Genomic DNA, 16,806 nt, shown 5'->3' with positions numbered 1-16,806 from the left:
TGCATCCTAGTGTCATGATATAACCTGTGTGGTCTAACACACATTCCTGCTGGCCCATGATGGGGTCCCAGAGGAAAACCAATGTAGGGGTCTTACTTTCTGTTACCAGGTTGACAGAAGTGAGACAGGAATTCAATTACTCAAGAGTTCACTTTTAGGAGTGAACTCATTGTTACCAGAAACAAGGCCTAATTTTATTAGCCATTTTACTCTGGAGACCTCAGGCAGGCAATAGGTTGCAATCAGGGGTTAGTGATCATAGTCCCATATGCCCTTATGCCAACCCACAGGGAATGACTGCCAAGTCAGTCATTGACACCATGCTGAATGACAGCTATAGAAGTAGCTCCTCTGCTGTCATCAGTAGTGGTCAGACCTAGTGGAGGGATGGTGAAGTGACCTGTCAAGTGTCACTGAGCTGTCATCCACAGGATGGTCTGAGAGAGAGATCTGTCAGATCTCTCAGGAATCAGATTGGAGCTCTCTGTGAGCCCCAGAGAAGGAGGTGGGACCTTCTCCTGTCAAATCTATTCTACAAATCCCTGACTACCTGTCAGTGGTCTGGGCTTTGCCATGTTTCACAACTTGGCAAGGTAAACTATTTACAAGGTATTGGTGAACCTGGACAGGTTGCCATACAGTTTCCTGTGAATAGTATGGTGGATTTTATCTTGAGAGATAAAATTGGAGCCCTGCTTATGGCTATAGAGTGGGAGCCAGAGAAATCTGTGTGTCTCCCTACCCTGTGTCAAAGCAGCCTTTCAAATGTCTTCAGTGAGGATGGCCTAGTGTCTCCTCACCTGACCCCACATCAGCAAGGTGAGCTGGAGAGTTTGCTGAGGCAATCTCCCCTCTTGATGTCACTGATACCCTTTATAACAGGGTGGTGGGAACCAGACTGTACACTGGGAATACGTGAACCCACCAGGATTGGGTGTTGTGGTGGTTCAGAACCAAGATGAAGTTCTGACAGTTGGTGTGAGATCCCCCATGTGTTGGAACAAAGAGTGTCTGAGGATTCTAGCTGTCAAGAGTTCAGTTCTGAGGAACTGGAGGGATATACATGTAAAGCCAGTTTTGGATTATGTATGGACACTAGAGCTCTGTGTTCTGCCCTCAAGACAGAAGCACACTCTTCACTAAAGGGTAACACCTTAGTGGGTCAGCTCTGTATTGGAAAGTACAGAGGCTGTTATGATCTCTCTGCAGGGTATGGCAACATATCCCTGTCAGTCTGTGCTGAGGAGGAGACAGCAGTTTCGGCCTTTTCAAAGCCCTACTTCAGTGTAAGGTCTCCTGGATTGGTGGCTGCAACTGACACCTGTCAACTAAGCTTAGCCCCTTTTCTGAATGGGAAAATGGATCTCAGCAATACATGTCTGGATGACATGGCAGATTCAACCCCCACTTGGGAGGAACTGGGTCTGACTCAAGAGACTGAGTGTCAGGACCTTCATCAGGCCAACTTGTTCAGAAAGACAGCCAAGTGTCAAAATGAACAGGAGCCATTGGCCCTCCTCATTCATGAAGTTGGTGTATGTGGGGACAAGGTGCAACCTCTTGTCAGTCAAGTACTTCATGTACAAAACTGGGCAACCCCCACTACCTAAGCCCAAGTGAGGACTTTCCCTGGGCCTCACTGGGAAATACAGGAGTAAGGTGGCAGCCTATAGAAATATAGCTGTGCCTCTGACTGACCTCAATACTCATAGAGGACCTAAAGAGTTCTTATGAACTCCTGAGTGTGAGAAAGCCTTCACTGGTCTGAAAGAATCCCTAGGTCAGGCTCCTAGTCTAAGGATACCTGATTGGAAGAGACCTTTCTTAGTGCAGACAGATGCCTATGACACTGGGTTAGTTGGAACACTTTCACAGCTGAATAACAATGGTGAGGAACACCCTATATGTCTAGTCAGCTACCAGTTTAGGAGTGGAGAACTCAGTTGGCTCCAGGTGGAAAAGAGTTGCTTTTCCATTGTATGGTGCCTAAGGAAGTTGAGGTCCTGGGACTCACTTCACTGTCTATGCTCCCCCTCAAACCTTGAAGTGGTTGATAGACGTTAAGGGAGAGAATCCAAAGTGGCTCAGGTGGTTCATGAGTCTTCAGGGCTTGAACTTCACTCTTGAGCATAGGTCAGATCCCAAATGTAGCAATGTTAATGGGCTGTCCAGCAGGGTTAACCGTATGGAACAGAGGACCCATCGAGGGGTGGATTAGTTCCCCCTGTCCCTTAGTCTGGGGGGGTGGAGGTGTGTGTTAGGAAAGATTTTCTTTACTGCACCTTTCCTTCCATCTTTATGGAACCCCCAAACCTTTTGCTTTTATTTTTCAATCTGACCTGTACTTTTTGCAGTACAGTGAAGTCTTCAGCTTCACTGTACTGGCCTTTGCTCACATGTTATGGGGAAACTGATATGTCCTTAAGGCTATAAGTACTGGGAAATAGTGCTTCCCTTAGTCTTGTGACTATGTTGCTACTTGTGATTACTTTTGTATCACATGTGGTAACTTTTTATCATCGCACACAGCAGCTTACACTGCAGTGCAATGGGGTTCATGTTTGTTTTGCCCTAGACTAACACTCAAAGGATTTGGTTATTCTAAGGTGCTTAAATATGGGCTGGTAGCAGCAGTGACTTTTCCCCACTTTTTGGGGAATTTCATTTTAGCTTAACCACGTTTACCGCGTTTGGTTACTTAATGTGGCTACTAGTCAAACATGGCTGTGCCACGAGGTTTTTTGCCCATTCTTTTTGCATCTTGTTGTTTAGCCTTCTTCCTGGCCTCAGAGGCCAGAAAGATCCTCATAAGGACTTCCAGTGCCGGGGAAAGCAGCAGCATTTAGCGAGCTACTGGAGGGCTTTGTGTGTTTGCAGGATGTGGGCTGGGTCAGTCTGAACCTAATACATATCCTGGTTTCTGTGTGTCTGAGTGGTATGCATGAGTGTTCCCACCAGTGGTCGGGATTGGACCACTGTGGGGTGTGTGTGTGGGCTAGTTCTACCATTGGCTAGTGGGAGTTTTGACTCCTACCTGGCTTTTAGGATAAGAAGAGGGCCCCTGCATGCATTTCTCAGACATCCTGGAAGAACCTGAAGGAGCCAAGAATCCGTCCAGCTAAGAGGACCCGCAAAGGAACCTGTAACCTGTCTGAAGGAGGCCTGGCAACCAACTTCCGCTGCAGTCCTGGTGGAGCCCTGTCTGTCTTGTGATCTTCAGTAGGCCTGCGAAGGTGCTACGACCCCAGGAGTGGAGGGACCATCCATTCCCGAAGCCTACTCGGTGCCCAGCACAAAAACCGTCTTCGGAAGGGCCCGGGAATCGTCCTGTGGCTGACCAGTTTCGTTTTTGGGCTACCAGGTTATCTTTGTTGCCATTCCGATTTTCCGCCTGAAACCTGGCACACCCTGCCACTGCAACTACACCCTCTGCAAAATTTCGATATCCTAGCACCACGGGGACCTGAGAAAGACTGGAAAGTCCGACCACTGTTCCTGAGACATGGTGCATCGCTGTACGCGACGTGCACGGTCTGAAACCTGTTTTTCTGATCTGCCCCCCAGTGCTGAGAAGGGTGCTGCATCGTTTGTTTCTGCATTTCTTCATCAAGAGTCCTTGCACTAGCAAAAGATCATAACCGGGGAATCACTCGAACCTGCAACCTGTGTAAATCAAGGACCGCGGAATTTGGCGGGAAAAGCAAACCAGGACACCCTTCCTTTGTTCTGGAAAGTCTTGGGAAGATTCGGAGTGAGGGGGGTAAGTTACTGAGCTTTTAACATACCCCTACACTCCCATTGTAAGTCAATGAACTTATAATATTCTTTATCTAAAACCTATTGGCTTTGCCAATACTTGCCTTGACAAGACTTGCACAAGGCCCCAGGCAACTTAGGGTTGGACAATCTTAGTTAGGGAACCTCTCTGTGGACCTTCATTCCCTTGCAGGAGTATTTTGATTGGTATTATGCACTTGAACCTGTGACTGTATATATGTATTTTAGTTTGATGGTATTGGTTGATAAGTCTACTTGCTTGTGTTCATTTTTCTTATAGTGTGTTTGGCCATAATTAAATAACTGTATTTTTATACATCCTGTCTAAGTGTAAATTGTGACTCCCATTGTGTGACCTCATTGTGGACCCTTTACACTCTCACCCCTCAGAAGATCTTAGCCTAGACCGCCTGTCATTGCTGCCTTAAACTGGCTTGGCTACAGCTTCCCAGAGTTGTCCCTTTCACAATATAGGTTATATATAATGTCCATTTGAGGTGGTCAGGGGCCACATCATAACAACTATTATAAATATTCTTGGTGGTTGCAATGACATAGCAGAACTATACCCATAGTCCCTGAACTTTTGGGCAGTGGCAGAGGTATGGACGGTAACTTGGCTTTGAATTTGGATCCCATATCGGATTCGGACAGTCAACCTCCCACTTCCAATATCTCCTGTGCAGGTTTTATTGCCTAGAGGGATCAATCTGAAACCTGTGGCGTGTCTTCCCCATTTGGGTTCATTAGTCACCAAATCACTGGTGACTTCCTCATATGGTAAAATCACAGATTATTGCTCGGTGGCTACGGTGTGTCTTGGTGGAAATCATGACCCTCCTAGCTCTCGTTCTGAGGGGGGCCCTTTATGTCTGTCCCAATTTGTGCAGCCCAGCGAGTATTTATGCTACGAGTGCACTGTTTGGTGCACTGAGGTGGGCTAATAACATAAATGAGGAAAGTGTTACTTCATCAATGTTGAACTTGCCACTGGACGAATTCCCTTGACAACAACCACAATCTCTTCTTCGTTATCTTCAACACACACGGCTTTGCCTCCTGATCGGCTTTCGACAATGTCTAAATATGTGAACAACTACTTTGAGGGTGCTCAGAAAGACACGTTATGCAAGATCAACCAAGTTCCTTGTGATTTGGTCTCGCTATATGAAGGGATTAAATTAGAGACTAAGGGTGTCATTACAAGGTTGGAGGTAATGGAAAAACGATGCCGGTAAAGGATTACCAGCGCCACATTCCGCTCCGGGCTATTCTGACCGAAGAACCCGGTATTAGAGGCGGCACTAATAAGGTTGCCGCTAATAGCGGCATGTGCGCGGGCACGCGGGCATTCAGGCTGGCAATACCGGGATGCCGCTAACAGGAGGACATCACAAGTCAGGCAGACATGCAAATACCGGCATCATGAAGGCGCTAATATGGGATACCGGCATCGCGAAGCACCCGTAAACTGCTATGTGCAGTGTTCCCAACTGCCACAGGTGCATACAATCAGCACAGATGGAGGCAATGGAGTCTGTCTGGGCCAGCACAAAAGGAGCACACCCACACACCACACCCCTTTCCACACCAAAATGATTCCACTAGTAGTAGCAATACTGGGGCTGGAGGACATGCGTGCATTGCTACACCAGCAACAACAACAGCAGGCACCACAGAGGAGACGCAGGAGGAGAAGGAGGGTTATACAGGCCCAGGATGCCCCACCAGTGCAGCCAGTGGTACCATGCAGGTAGCCCCCAATCCCTCACATCAGAACCAGTCCATTCAACCTAACCCCTGAGCAGATACACACCCTGTACCGTTTGGACCGGGACACCATCACCACCATTGTGGACATGATACACGACGACATTGTCAGCCTCATTGAAATGCGCACTGCCATCACCCCCCCTCTCTACTGAAGGTAGTGTCGGTGCTCCACTTCCTTGCCACAGGCACCTACCAGCACACAGTGGGGCACATGCAGGGCATATCACAACCCTTATTTTCCCGCATGCTGAACCATGTGCTGGATGCCCTCCTGAAGCACAGAAGGGACTACATATCCCTACCACGGCCTCCCCAGGAGATTTTTGATATAAATGTTGGCTTCCATGCACTGGCAGGCATGCCAAATTGTATAGGTGCCCTCGACTGTACCCACGTGGAGTTGGTGGTCCCGTGGAGGTGGTGTACGCAATTGCAAGCAATACCACTCCATCAATGTGCAGATGGTATGTGACGCCAGCAAGATCATCACACATTGCTGTGCCTGATATCCAGGATCAACTCATGACTCAATGGTCCCGCGGAACTCCACGCTACCATGCTACATGGAGCGACATGCAGGACGACGAGCCTGGCTGCTTGGTAAGTTGCATGACAGGCACATGGCAGTAAAATGGGGAGATAGATGCACACACCCCCATGGTGTCATTGTTGTTGTGACAGCACGATGTGCTCATCCCAAGACACTGTGCCCCAAAGCATCCCAAACTGAACATGACAAGCAAATTCCATAGCAATGAAGTAAGCTGCACACCTATCGCAACATGCCAAACTTAAAACCACCCCAAATGTCACCCTCCGTAACATAATCCAGCAACATGCTGTGAATATTCTCTATGTAAATGTCTGCAGCAAATCACCAAACAGGACAAGCATCCATGGGAGTACACTGAACAAAACCACCAAGGGAATCCACTGCTTGTCACAGGGCTGCCACGACCACAGAGGTGCAGCATGTCACCATGGGAATAATCATCGCTGAATGGCAAATAATGCAGAGACTACTGCCAACGCTACCAGTTAGAAAATCATACAGAACACTACACATCACATATTCAACACAAACACAGCAGTATGCGTCCACAATGCATGAGCAACATGAAGGCAGTGTACACCGTGTATCATCTTGAAGATGCATCCCACACCATAGGTCCATGGCACAGAACACATAGAGGGCATGAAAAATGTGTGCTTTCAACCATGGACATGTGCATGTGACCAGCAATTATCTGCAGGCATGTGTGACAAGTACAGCTGTCCATCATGAATCGACTTACATATACCTTTTATTTCCTCTCATGCAGGTGGCTATCCCTTGAAGCCGTGGCTCCTCACCCCTGTCCGAAACCCGCAGAACAGGCACGAGGAGGATTAAAATCATTCCCATACTCGTACCCGTGTGGTCATCAAACAGACCTTTGGCCTGTTGAAGGCATGGTTTCGCTGCCTTAGCCGGTCGGGTGGGGCACTCCTCTACAGGCATGAGAAGGTGGCCAAGATCATCATGGCATGTGTCATGTTGCACAACATGTGTATCCAATGGATCATGCCCTTGCCCCCTGACATTGAACTGCAACCACCTGGTGATGATGAAGGGAATGAAGAAGATGTGGGCGCACATCATCGCGGTGCCGATGCACAGGAGGGACGTGCTGTGCGTCAGTCAGTGATTGCACAATATTTCTAACACACATGGGTGTAGAGGGTGACATGAAAGTGGGACAGAGGGCACTGGGTGTGGGAGTACATGTACACTATGCACTGTATATCAATAAATGACACATATGCAATAAGGAATGCCCACTCAAGATTTTTTTTACGGAACGGGTGTATTAAACTGTCCAATAGTAATAAGTGCTCACACCCTCCACCTCATACACCCTCTCCCCCTCCACGTCCTCCCACAACTCCCCCACATCCCATCTCTCCCCTCTCCCTCCCCCCACAACTCCCCAAAACACCCTCTCCCTCCTCCCCCCACAACTCCCCAACACATGGTGTCCAAGCAAATGCTTCATGTTTCTGCGTCTGTTGCCTTAATCAGGCTGCCCCATCTACATCCTTCCACTTCCTGCACCTGGTGGCGGGATTTCCGATCGGCGCAAGGTGCGCGCTGACCTGCGTAGGGGGCTGGTTTGTGTGGAGCTAGATGAAGAAGGGGTGGCCGCTTGCTCCAGTCTGGGGGCCGGACGCTCAGCCTCCATGGAATCCGCTATGCGGTGAGGACCTGCCTCAGTGCAGACACCTCCTTGCATATTCTTGTAGTGCTTGCCTCAATGGCCTGGCTCAGGGAAGCAGTATTGTCGCGCCCCTCCTGCCTTGCCTGGGCACCGTCTGCAACAAACTGCCTCACTAGGGCTGTGAGCTCCTCTTGGCACTGCACTGCATGTCCTATCTGCTGCACCCCGCCTGTAAACCAGTGGAGGTGGAGGGTGCATGTGCGACATCCACAAATCCATGTGGCTCCTCTGTGGGACTCATGCTCCCTTGTATGGCCTCCCCTCCAGACTGCTCCGGTGTGGTGGCATGGTAGGTCTACACAGGTGTGACCTGGGGGGCTGGTGTGGGACTGGGTGTTGCACGAAGGTCTGAGGAGTCGTCCTTGACAGGAACACACACCTGGCCCTGCACATCATTGTCTGTCTGGGGTGCAGTAGCTACCACCTCCCCAACAGAGTTGTTCTCTGCTGAATGTGCCCCATCGCCCATTGTCTCCTGTGCTGGAGACACAGGTGTTGTGGGGACTGTGGCAATGGGCCTTAGCGGCACCAGTGCTGTGGCATCCTGTGCTGTTTGCAACTTCAGTGCCTGTCGTGGCTTGGCTGGGCCTTTCGATGTGGAAGGCCTGTTGCCTTCATCCCTGGCCCTCTTCCGGGGAGTAGTTGCCTGTGGGTGGGTGATTCCCGGGCCTCGCTGTCAGGATCTGAGCCTGTGGGGGACCAAGAGAGGGACGGCATAAGTGATGGTTTGACAAGCATCATGCATATATTGGTATTATTGCTCTTCTACACATTAGAGGGGATTAGGCAGTTTTGATGATCACGTTGCTTGCTATATGGGTGGAGCATGCAGGCATCTGTCAGGGTCACTCATGTTGGAGCTGGCGTATGCTATGTGACATGCATTTCTGTTGTGGACTGGATGCAGTGTGACTTATGCCATTTTCATATTTGTGTGGTGTGTGTCAGGTATGGCATTGCCATGCTGCATGCATGTGCATATGCCTGTGCTGCGGAAGTCACCTAGGCAGGGATATGTCAATGTGTATGTATTGGGCCATGTATTGCCTCTTTGGACGGGCAAATTGGTGGACTATCATCATACTTAGCATTACAGTGTTTTCTTAGGACACTCACCTCCATCCACCGATGAGGTGGGGCCACGTTCCACCTCACCCACACCTTCTATGCCCTCGATGCCAATCGTGCTGCTGCATATCTCCACCCAGTGGCATAGCTTGATGGGTGAGCTAGAACCACCGCTATTAGCCATGGCCTGGCTCCGGTTTGCGGACAGAATGTTCCTGACTCTCAGGCGCAGGTTGTCCCATCGCTTGCGGACATCCTTGATTGTGCGGGGGGTGTTGCATATGGCACTGACATTTTGGGCAACATGTTGCCAGATCTCTTTCTTCTTTATCTGGGCCTCCCATTTGAGGCTGTTTGCAAAAAGAACCTCAGCATTGTCTGCCAGTGTCTCTGCCAGCATAGTCAGTTCGTCCTCATTGAAGCACTCTTTGCGCTGCCGGGATGCACCTTTTTTTACAGCCTTGGGCATGATGCTGGTGGTGAAGGTTGATATCTGTAGTCAGAAAAAGGCTCCAGGTCCTGTGTGGTGAGGATATCAATGGATATCAATGATATCAATAGCAGTGTTTTTCAAGATGGCCGCCGTGCTCTTTCCCATTCCTGTGCGATGACGCTACTTCTGGTTCCGCTTATTTACGGGCACTGCTATTAGCGGTCACCGTTGATAGCGGTGCCCGCTAATGCTGTATTCATTTTTTTTATTTTTTATAAATCTTTTTTTTTGGTTTTGTAAAAAACAGAGAACAAAAAAGGAAAAAGTAGCACAACAACATGAGTACACAAGGACATTAGGAGACCTGTCATCAATGTCACAATAAATAGCAGTACATAACAGGGTTTTCGACGGATGAGGTGATACGACGGGGGTGGCGGGGCAGAGAGTCTGCACCGCCCGTCTGGCGGATGCGCTGGGCGTCTCAGGTGTCCCTTGTTCTTGGCCTTGGTGTTTTAAAGTTCCCATTTCCCCCATATTTTCTGGAACTTACGGGGGGATCTCCTTGCAGTATAGATTCGCCTTTCAAGGGAGGCGCATCTGTCCATTTCATTGGACCATCTGTCCATGCTTATCCTGTCTCCCGAGCCCCATGAGGCTGCCGTTAGTCTCTTTCCCGCTACCAAATGCTATTCCCAGAAATATTCTTTTGTGTTTATTAAGGTCAGTTTCGCCTCCTATACCCAGCAGGATAAGTTTGGGGTCTCTCGGGATTGTAGTGCCAAGTATTCTGGAGAGGCGGAGTAAACATGCAGTCCAAAATTCCTGCAGCACCCCACATTCCCACAACATGTGGTAGAAAGTGCCCTCCGCCCTTTTGCATCGGCTGCATTCCGTGCCGCCATCCTCTCCCCAACTGGCCATTTGCGTTCTGGAGTAGTAGGACCTGTGTAGGATTTGGAGCTGTATCAGTCTGAGTTTGGCATCGATACCTATTTCCCTCGGGGACATCAGGGCTTCCACCCACTCTTCCGCCTCCAGTGGCCCCAGGTCCTGTTCCCATTTACCCCTGAGGCTGACGAGCTCCCCAGATCCAAAGGAGTTAATTACCTGATAGAGGGTGGAGGTTACCTTGTGAGGGATACGTTGCGGGAGTATGTTTGTTTCCAGGGGAGAGCAGGTGGGTATGTCAGTCAGGTTTGGGAATTGGGTGTTAATGGCGTGTGTGAGTTGGAGGCATCTAAAGCGGTCCATGGGTGACATTCCGTGTTTTGTTCGCAGGGTTTCAAAGTCTATCAGTCGCCCCTCCTGGACAATGTCCGCCAGTGTGGATATCCCATTCTTCTCCCAGATTTCAAAGTGGCCCATTTTTTGGATTTCGGGAAGGTGTGCATTACGCCAGAGGGGTTGGATCAGGGTTGGTCTGTCTTCCCAGCCGATGTATCTATGTATCTCCCTCCAGACCCACTGGATGTGACGGGACCTGGCCAGTGCTGTTCTTAGGTTCTTTGGGCTATCATATAGTATGTGCAGGGCATAGGGGGGGGGCGGTGTCCCCCGTCTCCACTCGGATATGTGGTAGCAGCGGGTCCCCGTGCAGCCAATCATTTGCCACCCCAGCCTGTGCCGCCCAGTAGTATGTACGAATGTTCGGCAGTCCTATACCCCCTTCCCATACAGAGCGGTAGAGCGTTTTTAAAGCAATGCACGGCTGTTTCCCTCCCCAGAGTAGTGTACGGAGGGTCCGGTTGATATTTGCGAATGTTGTGGCGGGGATGTGGAGCAGGGCGTTTTGGAGGACGTACAGGAATCTCGGGAGTGACAGCATCTTGAATAGTGCCGCCCTCCCGAGTAATGAAAGTGGGAGGGAGTGCCAGTGGGCAACATCGTTCTCAAATTTTTCCATTATCGGGTGCAGATTCAGTTTGGGGAAATCCTCTTGTGTCCTGTTAATTCGTATGCCCAGGTAGGTGAAGCCCATTATCGAAACAGAGTATGGGCAAGGATCTGGGATTGCTTCTTCCCCTCCTTGTACCTGGAAATAAATAGTTTTCTGTGTGTTGACCCGGAGTCCCATGAAGTGTTGGTATTCCTCCAGAGTTCTGGTCACAACCAGGCAGGAGACTATAGGGTTACTCAGATATATCAGAAGGTCATCCACGTACAGCGAGACCCGTTCCTCCCCGCTCCTTGGCCAGGCAAATCCTGTCCATTGTGTATCAGATCTCAGCCGGATTGCCAGAGGCTCAATGGCGAGGAGAAACAACAGAGGAGAGAAGGGGCATCCCTGCCTGGTCCCCCTACTCAGCAGGAATGTGGCAGATGTTTTTCCATTGATTCTTACGGAGGCCTCGGGGAGGGAGTAAAGGAGCTTAACCCATGACATGAAATGTTGTTTAAAGCCCATGCATTCCATTATGGCCCACCGGGCATCCCACCTCACTGTGTCGAAAGCCTTCTCAAAGTCCACCGCAAGGAGGGCTAGTGGGGAAGGGATCTCGTCTGTCCGGTCGAGGGCGATCTGGACTCTGCGGAGGTTCATTCGTGTGGACTTACCGGGCATAAATCCACACTGATCTGGGTGGATTAGAGATCCAATCACCGCCAGCAGTCTATTAGCGAGGACTCTGGCTAGTGTTTTGGCCTCCCCATTTATTAAAGAAATGGGCCTGTAGGAGGTGCATTGCTCAGGGGGTTTCCCCGCTTTGGGGATCACCACTATTGTTGTTTTCCGAAGGTCCGGGGGGAGGGTGCCCTGTTCTCTGCTGCGGAGGAACATGGTAAACATATGTTTCGTTGTCGTTCCGCTCATTCTTTTCCACAATTCCACCGGGAACCCGTTGGGGCCAGGGGTCTTTCCCGTCTGTAGTTGTGAGAGGGCTTCCCCTACCTCGTCTTCGGTGATGGCTGTGTCTAACTGTTCTATCTGGGGTTCAGAGAGGCGGGGGATCGTAATCGCGTCAAGAAAGTTTGGGGTGTTTGTTGGGGGTTCTCGTATTGGTGGAGAGTATAATTCTCTGTAGTAGTTTGCAAAGGCCCCCACTATCTCAGCGTCCCCCGTTAGCATATCCCCATCCTGGGTTTGGATGGCCCGTACTTGTCCTTTGCTTTGCTCCCTGCGCTCCAACCAGGCTAGTGTTTTAGTGGCTTTGTCTCCCCTCTCATATATCTGGCTCCGGACCAGCCATTGGGCGGTTAGGGCATTATCTAAGGCCCTGCCTCTCGGGATTGTTTGGGCTGTTACCAAGGCCTCGTGGGCCTCCTGGGTTCCCTCTTCGAGTAAGTGCTCCTCCCGCCTAGTTACTTGGGCCTCTGCTTCGGAGATTGCCTCGTTGTGCTGTTTGCGGTGAGCTGCCGCCAAGGATATTGCCTCTCCCCTTATAACGGTCTTGCATGCCTCCCACCTTATTATTGGGCAGTCCACTGCCTCCTCATTCAGGTCGAATGGACGTTTTATTCTCGAGCCCCTCCAGTATTTTGGGTATCCCTAAATAATAGGCATTCAGGCGCCAGGTGGGTTCCTGTTTTGTTGTTAGACCCTTGAGTTTCACCAACAGGGAGGAGTGATCAGAAATCCCTCTCACCAGGAATTCTGCGGACAATAGTCGATGGCCCATGTTTTTAGGGGTGAGGATATAATCAAGTCTGGATAGGGACCAGTGTGCGTTGGAGTAGAACGAGTAGCCCCGGTCCATTGGATGGGCTGCCCTCCATGTGTCGGATAGCCCCATTGCTTCTGTAAAGCTGCAGAGTTTGGTTGGGATGTCCATTGCTCTGTTGCCCACGTGTGTTCTGTCCCGGGCTATCTCCATGACCTCATTGAAGTCCCACCCTATTGCCCATGAATCCGCTCGTTCTTCTAGTATTATGTCTTGGAGCTCGGCAAGGAGTTCCGCTGTAGGCGTGGGAGGTGCATACGCTGCGACGAGGTCCCAGGTTTCCCCCCGCAATTCCCCCAGTACCATCACATACCTGCCCCGAGGGTCTGTTTTGACTTTTCTTGCGTTGAACGGAAATCTTTTATGTAGGAGGATCATAACTCCCCTAGAGCCTCTGGAAAACCCAGCGAGGTATGCGTGTGGGTTATTAGATTTCCTAAAGAGCCCGCTGTTGGTACCGATCAGGTGGGTTTCTGTTATGAATGCAATGTCTGGGGAGTGGCGATTAAGGTATTGAAGAATCAGTTTTCGCTTTATGCACGGCCCCAAACCGTTCACATTCCAGGTCAAAGGGATATTTGCCTCTTTTGTGTTATATCGGCGTGGGTCTTGGTTTGGGGTTGTATGGGAGGATGTGGTGTGTTTCCCGTATTCCTATCTTGTCGGCCGTCCTGAGGTGTAACTGATGCCTGAGCCAGTCTGCAATTCTCATCTTGTGATCGGTTTTGTGTACTTCTTGTGCAAACTCTAAAACCCTAACCTGTGAACCGTAGGCCATGTCCGTGTGGATGGGTACGTGCGGGCCAGTGGGGGGGACATTTCAGTCCCTCCCATATCTTGTGCAAGGACTTCTCTGGTCGTCTGTTTTGCTGACCTTTATTGCTGATACTTGTGACCTTAGGCCTTTCCATTCCCCCCCCGGAAACCCTGAACTCCCCCCACCCTGCACTTCCCCCCAACCAGACGTACCTGTTCCCCAACCATTCAAACTACCAGAGGGACAAAGGCCCCAACTAAGGGGGAGGGGGAGGCAGGAGGACCCTTCCCCGCAACTCGTGTGGTTCGAAATAACCACTGAACGTGAAACTTATAACTTGGTGAACTTAAACTTCCTCGGGGTGACCCGAATTCGGATGGTAACCTCTGCGGGGTCACCCGGACTGCGCTTGAGACTGTGGTGCCTAGACGGTGGCGGCCACGATAGTGTAGCTTCCGTGGTATCTCGTGGCGAGTTCAGTTCTGTGATGCCCAGACCTCATCTGTTTCCTATGGTATTGTTGGTGGGACGCTGTGGCGATTCGGTTTCCGGGTTTATCTGAGTGAGGGATGGCGAACTCTGCCCAGGCCCGGGTTTGCGAGCAGACGGTCCAGGGGGCGAGCGTCGGGCTGCAGGCCCATTGAGGATCTGTGTTTCAAGCCAATCCCATGCTTCTCTGGGGTTGTGGAATAGGTGGGTCGTGCCCTCGTGTTGGACCTTGAGCATCGCCGGGAAGAAGAGAGCGAACCTGATTGACAAGGAGTGAAGTTTCTTCTTGACAGAGTCAAACGACTGGCGGGCCTTTTCGACCTCTTTGGTATAGTCCGGGTAGAACCCTACCTTGTAGCCGTTGTATGTGATTGGGCCGGAGGCCCGTGTCATCTGCAGTATAGCGTCTCGGTCCCCATAATTGAGGAGGCGTGCAATTATAGTTCTGGGCGGGGCTCCTGGGGCTGGTCGCCCGGTGGGTACCCTATGTGCTCTTTCGATAGAGAAGAATTTTGACAGTTTCTTGGGGGCGAAGATGTGGATCAGCCAGTCTTCTAGGAAAAGTTCAACAGTGGGGCCTTCCTCCTTCTCCGGGATCCCAAGAATCCTGAGGTTATTGCGACGTGCCCTGCCCTCGCTGTCTTCGGCTCGGTATTCAAGTTGGTTGACTTTTCGGGCAATTATGGCGAGTTGTTGTTCCAACTGGCAGACGTTATCTTCTGTGTCCGACACTCTTTGTTCCACTTCTGCGACCCTGGACGATAAATTGCGGAGATCTTGGCGTAGGAGAGATACTTCCGTGGATACTCTGCCTATTTTGAGTTCCAGCGATGTTCTCGAGTCCCCAATTGCCTTCATTAACACATTCAAGGAGAATTGGGGGTCCTGAGTTTCTTCCCTGTTGCCTGCTTCCGCCAGGCTTTGTGTCTCCTGGCGAGAGGGGGCCTCCACTGTGTAGAGGTCCATTTTGCTCTGCAGGGTCTGCCGCTTGGCCTTGTCCTTGCCCATGGTAGGGTCGGAAATTCGTGCGAGGATTTAGGCCCGGGTGGGTCAGGTGGATGCCCCTCAGGGATTGTCGTGGAGACCAAGTTGGGGCGGGCTTGTCAGGCGTCTATCTTTCGCTTCTCTGTCCCTTTTCCCTGAGCCCCAGCGGGGCTATGTAGGTTGCTGAGAGCCAATCCCCTGTTCTGGCTTTTTGGAGGATCAGGAGTCCACTGGGGGGGGGGTGTCTGTAGCTGCATCCACGTAAGGACCGACTGTGTTCTGATCCTGAGTGATGTGCAGAGGGCCGCCGTCTCCGGTGCCGGTCTCTGACCCCCCACCACGTGCACGACCGTATGAGTAGTTTCTCCCCAGGGGCCGTTGGTTGTAGGGCGGCGGCGCGGTCTCCCAGCGGTAGTGGTACTCAGGACCCCTGGTCTGGGGCAGTCTAGTAGGGTTGGTGGGGTACCTCAGTGCGTGATCTCACCAGGAGTTATTCTCCCCTTTTTGGGGTGTATGTCCAGTGGTTATGCCTGTGGGGCTATGTGCTCTGCATCAAGGGCCTTCGCTTCCCCAACAATCATGCCCCAAAGATGGCCAGTCCTCGCAATTCGCCGGGTTAAGGGGGGGGGGAGAGGTTGCCCGTATCCTGTTGGTGCTGTTGGGGGGATCGCGGCACCGCTCTGCCCCTGGTGCTGCAGTCTTGCTGATGGGGGCGGGGGGAAAGGAGGACGGAGGGGCTCCAGCTCCGTGCCACGTCCCGGTTGTGTAGCAGCGTGGGCAGGTGTTCTTCCCCAGGAGTGGGGAGCGCGCTCAGCCCTCGTATGCCAGCTCCTCCACGGGCGGGTCTGCCACGCTGCCGGGGAACGCAGGAGAGGTGCGCCACTCCCCCAGCGCGGGACACTGTCCAGTTTGCTTGTAGGGTTGGCTGGGGGGGCTGCACGTACCTTGTATTGTCATGTGGGGGGTGTGCAGCACCGCGCTGCCCCCAGCCTTCTCTCCCTCCTCGCTGTGTCCCGGCCCCCAGGTGTTGCAGTCTCACTGATCGGGGATGGGGGAGGGGCCTGTTTTGGTTCCGCCGAAAAGGCACCCCGTGTAGACAGCTCCCAGTTGCTCGATGGGCCGTGGATGCCTGGCCGTCCTCCGCCTGGGGATTGGGTCGCAGCGGCCGCAGGCGCAGGATGTAGCCACGGTCGTGCCGCGATTCGAGGCCGCTTCTGGCCGCCCTTTCTGGATTCCAGCTGGGGGGGAGGGAGAGGATGTCCCCCCCACGATGGTTCCGAAGGTGTGATTTCGCTAAACGCGGTCCGAGGATCGCCCGTTCCCCAGGGCCCAAGGCCGCAGCCGCTCGAGGGGGGAGGGGCAGAGCAGCCGCTCGCATCCTCCTTGCAATGGCGGCAAAGCTCGCGTTGACGGCCTCCGGGCTGTTACCTGTGATCCCGGGTCCGATTCTGCACCAGGTTTCAGGAGTCGCGGCCTCGGTAGGTCCGCTGCCTCTGTGTTGTCCGGGATCGGATGTTTCCCGACAATTACGGGAGTTTTCCAGGATATATTGTCGCGGCCGCCGGGAGCCGATGCCGTTAGCTCCTCATGCGCGGCTTGCACATGCGC

Source organism: Ambystoma mexicanum, chromosome 5p, assembly GCF_040938575.1.
Source record: "Ambystoma mexicanum isolate Mex_15411 chromosome 5p, UKY_AmexF1_1, whole genome shotgun sequence".
Taxonomy (NCBI): domain Eukaryota; kingdom Metazoa; phylum Chordata; class Amphibia; order Caudata; family Ambystomatidae; genus Ambystoma; species Ambystoma mexicanum.
This window is presented reverse-complemented; position numbering follows the sequence as displayed.